This window comes from Myotis daubentonii, chromosome 18 (genome assembly GCF_963259705.1).
Source record: "Myotis daubentonii chromosome 18, mMyoDau2.1, whole genome shotgun sequence".
In the NCBI taxonomy this organism is placed as follows: domain Eukaryota; kingdom Metazoa; phylum Chordata; class Mammalia; order Chiroptera; family Vespertilionidae; genus Myotis; species Myotis daubentonii.
In genome coordinates this window covers 37,527,042-37,543,253 of record NC_081857.1, presented here as the reverse complement: position 1 = coordinate 37,543,253, position 16,212 = coordinate 37,527,042, and the positions used below count along the sequence as shown (strand labels likewise).

Sequence of the window (16,212 nt, the reverse complement as noted above, 5' to 3'; positions counted from 1 at the left end):
TCACCACAACATGAGGAACTGTATTAAAGGGTCGCAGCATTAGGAAGGTTGAGAACCACTGCTTTATGCCATTCAGAATGTGAGACCAGTTTGTGCTGACTTCTGTTCCTCTGCTAGAAAGCCTTCAAAAAGAATCACCATAGTGTTCCTTGATGTCATTAGGGACATTAGGAAAAGTACTTGTTACAACTATGTAGACTCTGAGAACTCATTTTTACTTATTTATGGAAAACTTGGTTTTGGTTTAGAATTCTTCTAACAATATGAGTAATATTTGTAGAGTGCTTTTTATAAACTTTGTCTCATTTGATCTTCACAATTCTGTGAACAAGATAGGATAGATGGAATAACTCCTACTTTTAAAGATAAGAAAATGTGGGCTTCAAAGAAGTTCAGTGACTTGCCCAGAGAGAAAGAGCTGGTTATGTGTGCTGGCTCTTACATTAGTTTTCAACTATATCAGAGTGCTTGTGTACAAACAGCCTATAATTTCCAGAATGTAAAACTCAGTTGTTGAAATTATTGGTTTTTCACATTTGCTGGAAGTATGCACCTTTCGATTTTTGGTGGGCTGTATGTAACGTTACAAGTTCTGCCATAGTATATTACAGTCATATTAATTTTATTTGTAGCTTTAGGGTTTAGAGATATTTGATTCAGAAGTATGTCCTTACAATACATTTGGTGTTAGAAAGTTATTTAATAAGTTAACTGACTAAATATAATTTTGATTCAAAGGGCATTATGAAACTTTTTTCTTTCAATATTCTTAGTTAAGCTGCCCACTTTCAAAAGAAAAATGACTTTTTACTTTTAGTAATCATTTTAAAAACTAGAAGCTTTATACTGTATAAATACTTGTGGAGAGATACATAATATTCTTTTAAATTAGGAACATTCATTGTGCAAGAAGTTCAGTTCAAGTATTTTTAGAGCCTCTACTCTTCTATTCATGGGCTCTGTGCAGATCACTATGAAGGAATACAAAATAGTTCTTACCTTGCTTTCAACAAAATTGACATTGATAGAGAAGGCAAGGCTAATAATTATAAAACAATCAGAGTAGAGGTTGCCAAGCTACAGTTTAAGGCCTGTTTTTGTATGGTCCTCAAGCTACCCGGCTTTTGTTTTTGCTGTTTAAAAACCAACCCAACAAAAAAAACAACAGGAGAATATGTAATATAGACTGTATGTGGACCACAAAGCATAAAATATTTACTAACTGGCCCTTCACAGAAAAAGTTTGCTGACAGTGAATTAGAGGAATATAATCCCATAAAATAAAATGTAACCAGAGACATTAGGGAATGCAAATCAAAATAACAATGAGATGCTATTTTATATCCACTAGGGAAGGTGTAATTAAAAACTGGACAATAGCAAGTGTTGGCAGGTTTAGAATATAACACTGCTGGTGGAATGGCAAATGGTAAGGCTGTTGTAGAAACAGTTTGTCACTTCCTTAAAAGGTTAAACAAAGTTACTGTATGATGTAGCAATTTCACTCTAGGTAAATATTCCAGAGAACTGGAAATATGTTCATATAAACTCATACTATTATTAGTCCTAGTAGTCAAAATGTCCATCAACTGATGAATGGGCAAACAAAATGTGGTATAGTCATAAAATAGAGTATTATTCAGCTGTAAAAAGAAATGAAGTACTGATACATACTACAACATGGATGAACCTTGAAAAACATTATAAGTGAAACAATGCAGTCACCAAAGGTCACATACTCTATTCCATTTATAGAAATGTCTAGAATTGTCAAATCCATAGAGACAGAAAGTAGATTAGTGGTTGCCAAATGCTGGAGAGTCAGGGAAATGGGGAGTGACTGCTAATGATACAGGGTTTCTTGTTAGGATGATGGAAATGTTCTGGAATTAGTGATGATGATTGTACAACCTTGTGAATATACTTTAAACCACTGAATTGTACACTTTTAAGTTGTGAGTTTAATGGTATGTAAGTTTATATCTAAAAAAAGAAAATGTGATCAGAGGCTAAGTAGTTTTTATAAAAGAAGTAATGAGAGATCACGTAAGTAAGAGAAAACTAAAAGCATGAGCTAGTGAATATAACTTTGAAGTTGGGCATTGAAATGCACTCCAGAGGGCATACTGGGTTTGGAGAGAAAAAGGAAGTAATATGGTATTACAGATCTAAAGGAGGGGTATAAACCAAGATACTGGAGTTTGACAGAAGAGGAAGACATGGCAAGATGTAAGAAGAAGAAAGAAGCTGAGTCTCTTGTTTTCATGGGGCTTTTAAACAGGAATATTTAACTGATTTGACCTGTGAGAGATCACGCTTTGATCTATCATTTTCATGGAATAAATTGTATAGTTTTCTAGCCTAAGGCAGGATTTAATTCTAACCAGAGAGCAAGACCTAAGGGCTATCTGCCATGGTACTGTAAGGATTTTAATTCTCAGTACTTGGAGGAATTTGCTACCATCTTTTTTTTTTTTTTAATCAATTTTAACTTACACACTTTATAAAGTTCTTTCGTGTGTATTGCCTCAATTAATGCTCTTACCACACCTATGTGATAGATGGTATCATTCCAATGCCAGATGGGGGCACTGGAGTTAGAAAGCCTACATTCAATTCCAGGTTCTACTATTTTCTACTTGTATGTGAGTTTTGATGAGTTATTTTACCTCTCTAGGTTATATGCTGTCTCTTATATAAAGTGGTGATTATAACATACTAGAGTTGTATTTATTTTTTTTGTATTTTAAATTATTTTTTTAATTAAATCTTTATTGTTCAGATTATTACATTTGTTCCTCTTTCCCCCCCCCATAACTCCCCCCTTCCAGTTCCCACCCCACCCTCCGCCCTCACTCCCCACCCACTGTCCTCATCCATAGGCGCACGATTTTTGTCCAGTCTCTTCCCGCATCTCCCACACCCCTTCCCCCCCCAAGAATAGTCAGTCCATTCCCTTTCTATGTCCCTGATTCTGTTATAATCAAAAGTTCATTCTGTTCATCAGATTATTTATTCACTTGATTCTTAGATTCACTTGTTGATAGATGCATATTTGTTATTCATAATTTGTATCTTGACCTTTTTCTTCTTCTTCCTCTTCTTAAAGGATACCTTTCAGCATTTCATATAATACTGGTTTGGTGGTGATGAACTCCTTTAGCTTTTCCTTATCTGTGAAGCTCTTTATCTGACCTTCACTTCTGAATGATAGCTTTGCTGGATAAAGTAATCTTGGTTGTAGGTTTTTGGCATTCATCACTTTGAATATTTCTTGCCACTCCCTTCTGGCCTGCAAAGTTTCTGTTGAGAAATCAGCTGACAGTCGTATGAGTATTCCCTTGTAGGTAACTGAGTTTCTTTCTCTTGCTGCTTTTAAGATTCTCTCTTTGTCTTTTGCTCTTGGCATTTTAATTATGATGTGTCTTGGTGTGGTCCTCTTTGGATTCCTTTTGTTTGGGGTTCTGTGCGCTTCCTGGACTTGTAAGTATTTCTTTCACCAGGTGGGGGAAGTTTTCTGTCATTATTTCTTCAAATAGGTTTTCAATATCTTGCTCTCTCTCATCTTCTGGCACCCCTATAATTCTGATGTTGGTACGCTTGAAGCTGTCCCAGAGGCTCCTTACACTATCTTCGTATTTTCAGATTCTTTTTTCATTTTGCTTTTCTGGTTGGGTGTTTTTTGCTTCTTCGTATTTCAAATCTTTGACTTGATTCTTGTGCTCCTCTGGTCTGCTGTTGGGAGTCTGTATAGTATTCTTTATTTCAGTCAGTGTATGCTTAATTTCTAGTTGGTTCTTTATCACAACATCGAGGGTCTCATTAGATTTCTTGAGGATCTCACTACATTTATCGGCAGTTTCTAGAAAATTATTGAAAGACCTTAAAATTGCAGTTTTTAGCTCTATATCCTCCATTTCTGTCATGTTTCTTTGTCTCCGCATTTTTTATGCTTTCTTGGTGCACCCCCTTGTGGTCTTTGTGCGCAGTCTTGTTATAGTTAAGCCTTGATTGTTGTCGGCAATACCGGGGGTGATTTGACCTCCAGGCTAACTGGCTATGAGAGTCCGCTGTGTCTGCAGTGGGAGAACTTCTGTGCTGGATCTCTAGGGCGGTGCTAATCTAGCGTTTGCCTGAGGCTATCCAGCAAATGGCACTGCGCAGGGCTTGGGCGGGGCGGGTCCCCGGGGATCTACAGGGTGGGCGGAGCGAGCAGTTATGGCTGCTCTCAGTTCCGTCCCCAGGGGCTCTGCCTCTCAGAGTCCCAGCAACCGCTGCAAACCTCGGAGAGAAAGCTGCCCTTGCGTTCTGACGGATGCCAGACAGTCCCGCTTCTCCCGTTTGAGTCTGGGTCCCTAGAGACTTGCCCAGAACTGGAGCTCAAGGCCTGAGCCTCCCTCCCGATTGAAACCGACAACCGCGCCCTCAGCCACCAGCCCGCTCCGGGCGCACCTCCGCACCTTTGTATTTTCCGCACTGCACCTCCTCTGAGTTGCGGTATGCTGTTCTCTTTCCTTCTAGTTGAAGAATTTCCCGTCAGCCAGCTTTCCTGTGATTCTGGGTGATGTCCGTTCCGTCTTTTAGTTGTATTTTTGAAGTGGTTGTGCGAGGCAGCATTCTCCGGTGTTTACCTATGCCGCCATCTTGGTTCTCCTAACTAGAGTTGTATTTAAATAAATTGACAAAACTAAAATGTTTAGAATCATGCTTGACACATAGTAAGCCCTCAGTAAGTGTTATGCTGTTATTGATAAGTCATGAGAATTGAGTGAGGTTAAGGAGTCCAAAGCCTTCCAGTCGGTAAGTGATAGAGCCAGCACTTAATGATAGGTGTTCTCAATTCAAGTCCTGATGTTCTCATTGCTTTTACCAGATTTTATTATATACTTACCTATCCTTTAGACATGTACTTATAAACTTTCTTAACTTTCATTTAAAAGGAAACCAGAATATATCAGGTATAAATAGCATAAGAGACTTTCTTACAACAGAACTTTCATTTCTAAACCCAATCTTTTGCTTTAATCCACTGACACCTGGTCCTTAGCAGTTATAACTAAACTAGAGGCCCAGTGCATGAATTTGTGCATGGGTGGGTGTTGGCCAGCCTGCCCCAATGGGGGCCATTAGGCAGGGCTGGCGGGAGGTTGGCCATCTGGCCCCGCCCCTGATCAGGGTGGGGGGGGCCAATCGAGGGCCAGGCCGGCGTGGGGGGCGGGGGGGCTGTGAGAGGTTGAGGGAGGCTGATTGGGCCCTGATCGGGCCGGTTGGCCTCCGCAGTGCGTGTCATAGTGACCGGCCATTCCGGTTGTTCCATCATTCCGGTTGCTTGGTTTTTATATATATAGATTATGAACTATGAAGGGCTGTTTGTTAAAGAATTTTATTAAAAATTTTGATGACCTTGGAGAAAGATGGTGAGGTAATGTTTGACGAGAAAAGAAGCAAGGTTCAGAATTACAGCACTGTAACCTCTAGTGTCAAGCAGTAAACCTGGTCGTCAGAATAGTAGTCATTCTGGACACTTATAGAGTAGCTCTTAAATGTCTGATGAACCTACTTCTACCTGTTGTAAAAATAAATGAAAGAAAAACCCACTTGAATCCAAGTCCTCTTGCCTTTGTAATAGTGACCACCCCACTACTCTATTCTTTAAGCAAACTCCTAAAAAAATTGTCTGTAATACGATTTCCATTTCTTATTGCCCAGTCTTGGCTGAACCTAGACAGGCTCTTGCCCCTAGGTTATTTCATTGAAATAAGCTCATCCGAGTCTCCAGTAACATTCAGTGGTCAGTTGTCAGTCATCTTGACTCGTCAGCAGCATGTAACAGTTGATCATTTCCTCTTTGAAATAGTTTCTTCTCTTTGTTCCTAGAAACCACACATGTGGTGTTCCCCTGCCTCCCTGGCTGCTGCTGCTTGTCCTTCACTGACTCCTCTACCTATGAGTTTGAATCGTGGCTTCTCTCACTAGATGTGTGGCCTGGGCAAATTACCTACCTCATAAGCTTTTTGTGAGAATTTCTTACAACAGTGCTGGAGCATGGTAAGCTCTCAGTAAATGTATGCTCTTGTTATTGTTTATAGCAAAGCATAATACATTGAAAAGAGAATGACATTTAGAATCAGGTAGCCTCCTGGATACTTTTCTCCAAAGTCATTTAATCCAAGTTAAACTTTGTATGCTTTTCTCATCTTTGTAATGGGATAATGCTCTACAGCTTTGATTTTGACGAACTAAAAAATATAAAGGGAAAAAACCTTTGTGAAACAATGCTATATAAAATTTAGTTGCTATTGGTCACATCATTTTACTTTCTCTTCAAGAAGGTTCACAGCATTTCAGCTGGTTTTGAGTAATGAGGTAGTTTTTAAAGAATAATGATTCAGAAATTTAGTGAAAGGCCATTTGCTTTAAATTCGTGCTTTAGTTATGGCTTGTTTTTGTGTTAGTCTAGAATTAATATACTTAGCTATACCTAGCATAAATTAGTAAACCTAATTTAGTAAACCTTATCTTTGACAGCACATGTCCTACCCAAAGGCACATAGTATGGAATATTTTTGGATACTGTGAGATAATCTTCCTTCTAATATTAATTAGATGCATTCCAAGTGTTTAATATTTAGGAGGAAAAGTTGTAGTCAGGTTAGTAAGTGGTAGAGCAGGATTCTTTTCAGATAGAGTGTAGCCTAAGTTCAGGCTTCTAAACATTTCACTATACTGCTTATGAGAAAGAATGAGACTGGGGGTTGGGGAGAGACCTTCTAGAAATAAAAATATAAATAGAAATTTTAAAACTCACTAGATTGGTTTTATAATAGATTAGTCTAGAGAATCAGTGCACTGGGAGGTGATCTGAAAAATAACTTAACCAAAATAAAGAGATAGGAATGAAAAATATGTAAGAGAAAAAAAGAGAATTGGAAAATTGTGGCAGAAATTACTGACTTCCCTTGATTCATGTCTCCTAGGTAATGGCTGTATTCGTTGGCTGCTTTGCTGACCAGCTACAGCTTCCATTTCACTGCCTTTGTGATAGTGAGGTTTGACTATATGACAAGGTTTGGCAATTTGGATGCAAGTGAAAGTTATGCGTGCATAGGTTTTAACCATATAGATTATGCCTGTAAGGGGAAAGGCATTTCTCTTCCTCTTCCTTACCTCCTGTGGACTGGACTGTAGACATAGTGGTGAACTGTTTTTAGTCACATGGAAGAGGGCAGTACTCCAAGGATGACAGAGCAACAAGATGTAGGAGTTTAGCTCTAGTAGACTGCTAAGCTGCCAAGCCAGCCCTTACTGTCCCTTCCAGTTGTCATATGAGAGGGAAAATGCTTGAATTTTGTTTAAACCTCAATAGAGTCTCTTATTACAGCAGCCTAGTCTATGTCCTAACTAATAAAAAAGCATGAGAAGACTTGACAGTTATCTAAGGAGAACCCAGATATGAAGAAAAATCAAGTAGAGATAATATTTGAGGAGATTATGATTGAAAATTATAAACTGCAAAATCACAAATTAAAGAAGCCAAATAAATCCTAAGCAGACTAGATAAAAATCGAAACCTAAACAGTTCATAAATTTGCACATAAGCAGAAATATTAAAAATAGCCAAAGGAAGAAAACAGATTAACTTCAAAAGATCTATAATTAGGGTGATTTATTAAAAGAAAAAGTTAAAAACAACAGAATAATAACTACAGTGTCCTGAGAACAAATAACTATTGAAACTAAAATATCTTTAAAGGGTGTAGGTAACATAAGTTCTCAGATAAATAAAAACTGACAATGGAACATCACTAAGATGAATTTAGGTAGAAGGAAAATGATCCCTGGTGGAATATCTGAGATATCAATTACAAAATAAGAAAGACTGAAAATTAAATAGCTAAGCATTTAGTCTAAATTTGAAAAAGAAAACAATAGACTTAAAAGCATAAATTAAAGTAATATGAAACAAGCCTACAGTGAACTATTCATAAAGCCAAAGTTGATTAAAAAGACATAAAATTAACAAACCTGGTAAGATTGATCAAAAGAAAGACAGGGAGGGCATAAATAATAAGAATGAAGAAGGAGCTATAACTACAGATGCTACAGAGATTATTATAATAGAAAAGTGTACTCACTAACACATTTTTGTTTAAGGAATAATTTCAAACGATAGGTTATTGCATATGTTGTCATAAAACATATTAAGACTTTCAAGACCACTTGTCAAACATGCCAAAAATCTGACTCTTGAATAAGTAAGAGGGTTGAGGGTTGAATTAAATATTTTGATCCTTTACTTGAACTGTTGAAGAATTTCAAAGATTTTGGTAAAGATTTATTTGGGAATAATTGATGGATAAATATCTTTTAAAACAGAATTTGTGTTCCTTCCTTTTTTTTTCTTCCTCACCTGTGGGGCAGGAGCGGGGGTGGGGGGGATAAGATTTGCCACATGTAAGTTAAGTATTATTTTTGTTAAGCTTTTATCGTGTGGTTTACAAAATTAGGATTTAGAAGGATTTTTTTTAATGTTGGGACTACTGATCTGTTTTGTCTTACTCTTACTACTTTTGTTTACCTTTGTTTACTATTGTTTGTTTTTCATTTTCTAATTCTGGTTGAATTGGTCAAGTTTCTTTGCCCATTTTTCCTGTAGTGATTTTTAGGTTATATATTACCCAGTTTTTGACATTACCTTTTTCACATTTAGATTTATATTTTTCAACATGCATGTATAGAGATTCAATATACTTATCCTTTCCCCAAGCAAGAGGAAAACTTTAACTTACCTTTACTTTCTCCTTCCAAATTATGAGTTTTATTTCCAGATTTTTGTATATATTTTACAGGGATAATTAGATTCTGGCTATAATTTCTGCTGATTTATGTGGTTGCCATATTTTTTATTCTTGTGCCTTTCTATTTCTTGAGTCATTTCCATTTTTTGTTGGGTTACCAACTCCAGTAATTTTGTGTGTGTGTGTGTACACACACACACACACACACACACACACTAGGGGCCTGGTGCACAAAATTCATGCACGGGGGCAAGGGATCCCTTAGTCCAAACTGCACCCTCTCCAATCTGGGAGCCCTCAGGGGATGTCCTACTGATGGCTTAGGCCTGCTCCCCATGCTTCTCTGCTCTCTGCGGACCTGCCTGCTTGATGCCCCTGCAGGCCCTGGTGTCTGCTCTCTGGCTCACCGCCGCCACAGTGGCAAGCAGGGCCCTGCTGTCTGCTTGCTCGCTGCGGAGGATGTTCCTGCCCCACCCCTGGCTGCTCAGTGCCTGCGCGCATAGGCCCGGAGTGGCCAGGGGTCATTCTGGGATCCTAGGCGCTGCGGGCCTACAGGCTCAGAGTGGCCTGGGTCCTGAGGACGCCCGTCCCCGGGACCCAGGCCACTTGGTGCTGGCGTGTGCACACAAGCGCCACCCCACCCCCGGCTGCTTAGTGCCTGCGTATGCAAATTAACCCATCATCTTTGTTGGGTTAATTTGCATACTCCTGATTGGTTGTGGGTCATCAAAAGGTATGGGCAATTTGCAATTTCTCTTTTATTAGTGTAGATATTATTTAGTTCTTTCTGTTTGTATTATTTATAATTGTGTTGTTTAATTTACAAACATTTTGAGATTATGTAGTGATTTCTAGTTTAATTGCATGATGGTTAAAATATATACTCTGGCCGAAACCGGTTTGGCTTAGTGGATAGAGCGTCGGCTTGCGGACTGAAGGGTCCCAGGTTCGATTCCGGTCAAGGGCATGTACCTGGGTTGCGGGCACATCCCCAGTGGGGAGTGTGCAGGAGGCAGCTGATCGATGTTTCTCTCTCATCGATGTTTCTAACTCTCTATCTCTCTCCCTTCCTCTCTGTAAAAAATCAATAAAATATATTAAAAAAATATATATATATATACTCTGTATGATTTCAGTCCTATGAAATTTGTTGAGACCTGATTTGTGGCCCAGCATGGTCTGTTCTAGTAAATGACCCATGTGCACTTTAAAAAATACGTAATTTGCAGTTGTTGGGTGTGGTGTTCTATATATATCTGTTGGGTTAAATGTTAAAATCTAATTATGATTGTGTATTTGCCTAGTTTTCCCTTTAGTTTTGTCAACTTTTGCTTTATATATTTTGCCTTGTATTTTATTTTTTTCCTATTGAATACTCATTAATGTGATTACTGATATATTTGGATAGCGTGACATTTTTCTATTATTTTATAATTGTCCATCTGTTCCTTTATTTTTCCTTTCTTCCTTCTGTTTTTAGTTATTAAAACATTCCAAATGTAGTGGTTTAAAACAATAACTATGTATTATCACTCAGAGTTTCTTAACTGTGGAATTAGGGAGTGGCTCAGCTGGGTGGGTCTGGCCTGAGGTCTCCAGGGTGTTGTAGTCAGATGGTGACTGTCTGGGGTCATCTTGAAGGCTTCTTTATTCACTGTTCTGGGAGGACTCAGACAGCGAGGGCTCCTCAGGCCACTCTGTCTCTGTGGTCTCTCCAAGTGGCTGCTTCAGGGCAGCTTGACAGCTCTGGGACTCTTTCTAGCTTCAGAAGTCAGACATCACTCGTACAGTTTTGTTTACTAAACCCATCCATATTCAAGCGGAGAGGGAATATATTTTTTTCTCTAGAAACTTTCTAGGATTTTGTCGTCACTTTTAGTGGTTTGAAATTTCACTGCAATATTTTTTTTTTTTTTGCGCGGACCCCACCCGTTTACCTCTTAATGGTTTCACGCCCTCTTGAACTCTCTCTTCAAAGTTCTTTTCAACTTTCCCTTACGGTACTTGTTGGCTATCGTCGTGCCGGTATTTGGCCTTAGGTGGAGTTTACCACCCGCTTTGGGCTGCATTCCCAAGCAACCCGACTCTGGGAAGACCCGGGCCCAGCGCGCCGGGGGCCGCTACCGGCCTCACACCGTCCACGGGCACAATATTTTCAATTGTGAATCTCTGATGATGATGATGATGATGATGATGATTGCATTCACCCAGAACTTTATATTCTGAAGAGTCCTAACTTTCCTATTTACCTCTGGAAATGTTCTTCTATAATTTCTTTGTTTTTTTCTGTTTGATTTATAGACTTCCTGTCAGAGAACTGGCAGAACTTGGGGTTTATCCTTCTTACCTCTTTTCATACATTCTCTCTCTCTGTCCTTTTGTTCTGCATTCCTTTGGTGGGTTCAGTAGATTGGTTCACTTTTTAGCTATGTCTATTTTTCTTTTTGGCCCATCTACTGAACTTTTTTTTTTATTTCCTAAGTTTCCCAATGTGTGTTTCACAAATTTCTTTAAGGATATTACATTTACTTTACAGTCTTCTATAGACCCTCTTACCTCTGTTTTCTTTGAATTTTGTTTTGTTTATTATATTTATTGCCCCTGTCAAATTGTTGTCCTCAAATCTGTGATTGTGTGCTCTTGTTGGGAATCCATGTTGGCCTCTAAGAGTGTGAAGACTAATTTATAAGCTTCTTTTATAAGTATATATGACTCATCATTTTATCTCTGTATACATCCTCCTCCCAAAGTACTTGTCTTGAGAAGAATAAGAAGAAAATATCAAGAAGATTTTCTCAATGAGAAAATTCTGTGATTTCATGTTACAAAAATAGTTGAACTTCCATTATGATATACTATGAAGAACACTGTTTTTTATTTCAGAAAGTTAAGTCTTAACCATGATTTCTATATTTACTCATCACTAGCCACCCCCTACCCTACCCTCAGCATGTTGTGGTCAGTTTTAAGTTTTAAAATATAGATGGCTTCTATAAATATTTAACCAGCAAAATAACCTCTTGCTAAGAAACTACCTTCAGTGTTTTTTTAATGTAAATTTTTTTTCTCTAAAATTTCTTTGATAAATTTTGTTTTGTAGGTTTAGTTGTGGAGAAACTATTTTGTCTTGTACTTAGTTTACATATTTAAAAACAGAAACAAAGTTGGGATCGATTTGTGTCAAAATGACAATGAAGTTATATATTATTTTGTGAAGTTTAGTTCAGCTTTTGCTGAAGAAAGAATGAAAAATTGCTATATTATAACTCTGGACCATGTTAGAGACTCAAGATTGACTTAAAATTTAAACATACTGTAATGTTTATTCTTGTCCTCCTATTTGTCAGGGAATCTTAACCAGAGTGAGAAATTTTCTGGTGCTGTGTTGAGAGTACAGGGCACAAGAGATTTCCATAAAAAGGCAAGGGATTTGCTTGGAAGAACATAGTGGTTTTCAAACTTGGCAGTAATGAGTTAGAACTAACTCCTTTAAAAGAAAATATTAATTCACATTATTCCTTATTGGGTATTTGTGTGTGTGTCTTTTCATCTGAGCTATACATTCTTGTATTTGCATGTGTGCATATAGACTTACATTTGTAAGCCATGGTATTTATTTATAAAGAAAATATGACTTTGGAACTTAACTATCTTGCCACTTGAGTTGAGAATCAGCCAAATATTTTATTGTTGCAGAATACCCAAAATAATTTGGCCATGTCTGAGTGCTTTCCCAAATTCCCTTGCCCTAGGAGGTAATTTGGAGAGTATAAATGAACCTTACTATATTAGGATTCCCTCTTGAAAGATACACATTTTTGGATTGAATGAAATCACCTCTTTTTGAAATGACAGCAGTCCTAAGACTAAGAATCACTTGGGGCCTAGAAAGGGAGTTATGGATATGGAGATCTGTCTGGATGAAATACATGCTCTTGTGTTTAATTGTCAGTATTTTTTTTTTTTTCATAGAAATGGGAGATTCACTTGATACAAACAGAGGTATAGGGTGACCAGTTCCAGAATATACCTCTCCCACTCCATTTTTTCCTCAGGTTTTCTATCCATCTATATGTGGCTGTTTCTCAGAGCTCAGTTCCAACCTTTCTTCTGTATTCACTGAATAAATGCCCCTGGATTGATCATCTTTGGTTTCAACTACCTTTTTTCATAACAACTCCTACGTCTATACCTCAAGCCCACTGGTTTCTGCCGAGCTTCCAGACTCTACCTGCTTTCCCATAGGATTCTCAAAACAGATTTTTGGCTGAAAGTATTAACTTTCTTTTTAAACCTCTTTTTGTAGTTCCTGTCTTAATGGGAGGTACGCTACCAGCCACCTAATTTCTCCCAGCTAGGTATCTAGGAGTTACCATTGACATCTTCCTTCACCTTAATAACCTCTAGTTGGCTGCGGAGTCCCCTCGCATGAAAGCACTGCTCCCCCTTCAGCATAGTGCTGCTGTGCAGGCCTCTGTCCTTGCCACCTGAGCTGTTCTAGTCGCTCCCCATAACTCTTCTTCCTGCCTCTAGTGTCTCTTTCCTCCGTCCATTTTATATATTGTTATCAGTTACCTTTCCAGAGTATATATCTAACTGTATTACTTTTCAAAAAAATCAGTCTCCCCCCCACCACCATTGCTTACTAGATAAAATGTAAACTCTTTAATATGGCAAATGCCTTTGCAAGCATTGCCCAGTCTCCATACCCAGCCTCATTTTTCAGACCTTTTATACCCCGTGTTCTGACCACACCGAACAACCTTGTCTTCCCTGATCTTCTCTATTTCATGGTGTAGAGTGTTAGCTCAAGGTGTGTCTTCTGCTTGGAATGCCCTTCCCTACAGACTTGGAGCATTTCTATTTAGTTATTACTTAGCTGTTATGTAACTTGCATGAAAAACTGCACTCTCCTCTGATCCTCCACCCCTTTAATTTTGTTTCTGATAACTTTGTTCACATCATGTGGTAGTTATTTTTTCTTCCTCTGTGAGCTACTTGAGGATGGGAAACATATGCTTTTGATTTTTATATCCCTGGCACCTCGTATTGAACTGATACCTAGGAGGTGCTTTGAAAATGTTTGATTCAGAACAACAATCATATTCGCCATTATGTCTGTTGCATAGTCTACAGATTTATCCTTGCTATGTTACTTAACAGTTTGGGCTGCCGTAACAAATTGCCACAGGTTGGATGGCTTAAACAAGTTTGTTTTTCACACTTCTGGAGGCTGGGAAGTCCAAGATCAAGGCACTGGCAGATGAGGTGTCTGGTGCAGACCTGCGCCCTGGCTGTCTTGTATCCTCACAAGGCAGACAGAGAATTGAGGTCTTGGATCGCTCATAAGCACACTAATCCCATTTATCAGGGTTCTGCCCTCATGACCTCATCTAACCCTAATTACCTCCCAAAGTCCCCACTTTTTAATACCATCGGATTAGGAGAAGGTTTTCTATGTAAGAATTTGCAGGAACCCTACTTGGGTTGGCTCAGTGGATAGAGTGTAGGCCTGCAGACCAGATGGTCCCGGGTTCAATTCTGGTCAAGGGCATGTACCTTGGTTGCAGGCTCCTCCCTGGGCCCTGGTGGAGCACACACAGGAGGCAGCCAATTGATGTGTTTCTCTCATCAATATTTCTCTCTGTCTTTTCCTTTCTCTTCTACTCTCTCTAAAAATCGATGGAAAAAATATCCTTCGATGAGGATTAAAAAGAAAAAAAATTTGCAGGAAACACATTCAGTTCATAACACTATGTATATAATTGGCTCTCTGAGAAATTTCCCTTTTTCCCCCCATTGAATTTTCTTAAATTCTATTGAGCTCTAATTTACATGTAATAAATGCACCTATTTTAAATGTACAGTTCAGTAAGTTTTTTTTTTTTTTTAAATATATTTTATTGATTTTTCACAGAGAGGAAGGGAGAGAGATAGAGAGTTAGAGGAAGGGAGAGAGATAGAGAGTTAGAAACATCGATGAGAGAGAAACATCGATCAGCTGCCTCCTGCACATCTCCTACGGGGGATATGCCCGCAACCCAGGTACATGCCCTTGACCGGAATCGAACCTGGGACCTTTCAGTCCGCAGGCCGACGCTCTATCCACTGAGCCAAACCGGTTTCGGCCAGTTCAGTAAGTTTTGATAGATGCATGCACCCATGTCACCACCACCACAGTCAAGGTACAGATCATTTTCATCACCCCCAAAAGTTCCCTTATACTCCTTGGTTATCATCACCCCTACCCTACCACCACTGGTCCCAAGCAGCTTTCTGGCACTATAAGTTCAGCTTTTGTAGAATTTTATATAAGCGGAATTATACAGTATTCACTCTTTTGTGTCTGGTTTATTTTGCTGAGCGTGTTTTTGAGTTCATTCATGTTGTTACATTGATCAACACAGTTCATTCCTTTATGTAGATCTAAGTTTCTGTCTCAGCATTTTCTTCCCACCTGAAGAACTTCCTTTGCTTGTTACAAACGTGTTCTGGTGAACCCCCAGCTTTTTTTTTTTTTTAATCTGAAAACATTCTTTTACTTTCATTTTTGAAGAATATATTCATTGTATTTAGCATCCATCTAAACTTTTTTCTCTCGCTTTTTATAACACTTCCTCTTTTTTGACAACTTTTCAGGAATTTAATTATTGTGCCTTGTACTTTTCTTTGTATTTATACTGAGGAGTTTACTGAGTTTCTTAAATCTGTTGATCTATATTTCTTATCATTTTGGAAAATACTTTTGATAGTTTGATATTGTCCTGTGGTTCTCTTCTTCCTTTTACCTTTCTTCTCTCCTTTCTCCCTCTCCCTTTCCCCCTTCTACGTCTCTCTTTACCCTCTTCATCATCACCGTTTTGCTTTCTGCATCTTAGGTCTCTGAAATTTTCATCTGCAGTATTTAATATGCTATTAATCCCATTCAGTGATATTTCCATTGCAGATATTATTTTTGAACACTAGAAATTTACTTGCGTTCTTTTTTATTTCTATCATTTCCTCATATTTTCCTTTAAATCTTTGAGCATACTTATATGCTTATAATAGTTTTAGTGACCTCATTACATAATCTCATTTCTGTGGCTGTTACTGTGGACTCATTTCACCCTCATTTTCAGGTTACTTTTTTTTTCTTCTTCATATATCTACTAATGTTTTATTGGATGCTATGGACACTGTAAATTTTACGTTGTACAATGGAATTTTTTTTCATGTTTTAAAGAATTTGGGGTTTTATTATGATAGGCAGTTGAGTTACCTATGGATTGGCTCTGTTCTTTGGAGACTTGTTTTTGAGCTTTGTTAGGAAGCATCTAGAATTCTTCTCTAGTGATTCTGCTTCTCAAGTATGAATCTTCGGATTGAATTAATTTTCTGTATTTCAACAAGGAGGACTTTTCTGGTCAGAACT

General features: G+C 38.2%; 1 protein-coding gene across 5 annotated transcripts in view; it reads left to right on the top strand.

Annotated features, from left to right (window-relative positions):
- Positions 1 to 16,212, top strand: part of RAP1A (RAP1A, member of RAS oncogene family) — a 57,835-nt gene that overhangs the window by 26,782 nt on the left and 14,841 nt on the right. Inside the window, exon 1 of one of the 5 annotated variants that reach the window (XM_059674259.1) lies at positions 5,907 to 6,048. The exons of the other annotated variants lie outside the window; for them this stretch is intronic. The gene's annotated coding sequence lies outside the window, so the exon portion shown is untranslated. Of the gene's footprint in view, positions 1 to 5,906; positions 6,049 to 16,212 lie in introns of those variants that run through there. 5 annotated transcript variants of the gene reach the window in all.